Source organism: Lactuca virosa, chromosome 6 (assembly GCF_052849685.1).
Source record: "Lactuca virosa cultivar CGN04683 chromosome 6, Lactuca_virosa_CGN04683_v6, whole genome shotgun sequence".
NCBI lineage: Eukaryota > Viridiplantae > Streptophyta > Magnoliopsida > Asterales > Asteraceae > Lactuca > Lactuca virosa.
The window spans coordinates 228,672,264-228,675,289 of record NC_136431.1 but is presented as its reverse complement, the minus strand read 5'-3'; positions in this window follow the sequence as shown (position 1 = coordinate 228,675,289).

Sequence of the window (3,026 nt, the reverse complement as noted above, 5' to 3'; positions counted from 1 at the left end):
TTTTTAGAATATACGATTAAATGTTTTGCAATTTTCTTTTTATGTAAAAATGATTTTACACAAATATATATAAGAGGTTTAACCTTATTAACCACAGTAAAAAATAAATCTCTTATAATAATCTTTTTTCCAAAAACCTAAGAATATGACCGAAAAATGAAAATCATCCTGAATTTTAAAAATGTACTGCGTATTTCGAATTAAATAGAAAGTTCAATATTTTTGAAGTACAAATATTTGAATATTCTCTTTCGAAAAAAAAAAATTATTTGAATATTGATCCTTTTTTGAAGTGCTCTCTTTTTATTTAAGGTGATGTCATTTACATGATTTCTCATTACTTTGAATTATGGCCATTGTAAATCATTATCTTTTGTTTTCTTGAATAATATGTTTGAATATCAGAATACATATCTTAATAAATATCCGAAGAAATTTCATCTTCGAATTCGTTTCTATGTTCAATAACATAGACATGAATCTCTACTCTTTGTTACTAATATTTTTATCTTATAAATTATTGAACAAGTTTGAAAACCATGAAGTTAATATCTTTAAAATATAAGAAATAGTTTGAAAATGTAGACAATATTTTTCGAAATATTTTTTCTAATTGGTATTCATTATGTTTTTTAGGCAAAAAAATAATTTATGATTGTTTGAGCTCGAGAGATTAACAAAATAGGATAAATAAAGTCAACACATCAGATCTTCATGACTATGATATGGTGTCACAAAGTGCCACCTAACGCATAAATTAGAGGTCTTGGTAGATCTTGTCACCGAGATTCTTCACTAATCTAGTTTTGGAATTGTTTTTCGACGGCATATTGTCTCATCTCAAGCTTTAATATATGTAGGATCTTGAGGGATCTAGACAGTGTCCATATGGCGTTACAAACATTAATTTGTTTCTATCTCTTATTTTGATAAATTCTTATGTGAAAGTATGTTAGAGATTAATTTTCATATTTATTGAGTCTCGAATAAAAGACCGAAATTCATTTTGGTACACAATAATCCATTTATATGGGGAATTATGTAACGGAACTTTGTTATAAATAAATATGTTTTATTATCTAAAGAGAAATCAAATATTCTTTTTTTTTTTTCTTCCATCTTCCTACACATTTAAGATTATGACATTTTTCATATTTAATAAAATTAATAATTTTTTATTAAATTTGTCATCATGTAAAAGTGGTATGAAGATAGATAGTAACAAAAAAGTAGAAGAATATTTATTTTTTCTAATCGAAAAATTATATATCCTTTTACTTTTTTTACTTCCCATCTTCCTGATGACACGTGTAGTAAAATTTATTAATTTTAATAAATATGACAGCTGTCATAATCTTAAATGTGTAGGAAGATGATAGAAAAAAAATAATATGAGGATATTTGATTTCTTTAATGATCAATATAATATTTAAAAATTCTATTTAGTGGTTATTATATGTTTGATATGTTAAAAAATTCCATTCATTGTCATTTAATTTGTTTCATAAATCAAAGAGTTTAATGGGAGTTTTAATATTTGTGTATAAATAGTGATGGTCCAACACACAAGGACACACCAATCTTTGCACAATCTTTGATCCCATCATCAAATGTTGCATGAAAGAATACTAACTGTGTTTGTTGAAGAAGATCATCACTCACTAATTCCTGTTCTTCGTCATATTTCCACATCAATACGTCAAGGTATGACTTTCTTTTATACTGGTGATTCAATAATATTATTCGGTCTTATGGTTTAAATATTTTGCTAACAAGTGCTATCAAAACCACCATATATATTAAACCATCAACTTATATTATTGTTTTTTGTTTAAGCCGAAGTAAGTTTGAGATTCGTTTAATCCCAGAAGGTTGTTTGATTCATTTTTACAGTTTTTTTCTTATTTCATGAGGCCAACATAAACCATACCAGTAAAATATAAATAGGAATGTGATATACGATAAATAAATTCATTGGATTTTTTGTGTGTTTTATTTTGGATTCAGTGGATGGGAATCTATATGTGTTATAAACCAGCAGAACCACCAAAGGGCTTCTAGCCCAATGTTAGTGGTATCAGGTGTTGCCCTCCCTCTTTGATGTCGAGGGTTCGAGTCCCGTCAGGGACTTAGATGGATTTATGAGTACTTTATAGGAGTAAAGTAGTTTTTACGTTAAAAAAATAAACCAGAAGAACCATTTCTCTCATAATGTGTCTTTTAACCCTGTAGAGTCTTATTCGTTTGAAGCTTAGGTAATAGTCTTAGTAGTGAATGGTATGTCAATACGGAAGGTCAACAAGACTGCAATAATGTATGTATTTTACTAGGCACTTTGTAGATTCGTTGATAATGTCAAAGTCCTAGTATAAATTTTTCATCAGTTGAGTACTCTATAAATAGAGTAGGTACATAAGTCAGAGGTAGCCTTTTTGCGATAGTGTGCACTGTACTTTCTCTCTCTCTACTTCTGTCTTGTACCAATCCGGATATTGAGTTAAGTCAAAGATCTTATTTACATTGTGTGTTCAATTTGTACTTTGATTTTCATTTATGATTTATTAAACATCCTTTTTCAATTGGTATCAAAGCAGTAATCGACATATCGTTTGAAGAATCTCGTTCGCGTTTTCATCTTATTGAATCAATTATTCTTATCCAATCATTCTGCATGTGAAAACATAATTCTTCGTTTGAATTTGAGTGTTAATCAATCATTTTGTAGCAGATTTCTTTCTTTTCAAGTTTATCCTCTTTTTACTCAAATAAATGGCGAATTTGAATGTTAACACTGTGAAGAACTATGCCAATCTGCTTGGATTTGCTACTAAGATTCCGATGTTGCTTCCGAAATATTACGATCAGTGGGCGGATCGTATGGAATATTACCTCAAGGGAATCGATGTGGACTTGTGGATATTGATTGACAAAGGTCCATCTCATGCAGATGGTCTTGAAACAGTTGGTACAATAGGTGAAGCAGAAGATATGATCTTTCTTGCCAACAAAAAGAAAACTAATGATAG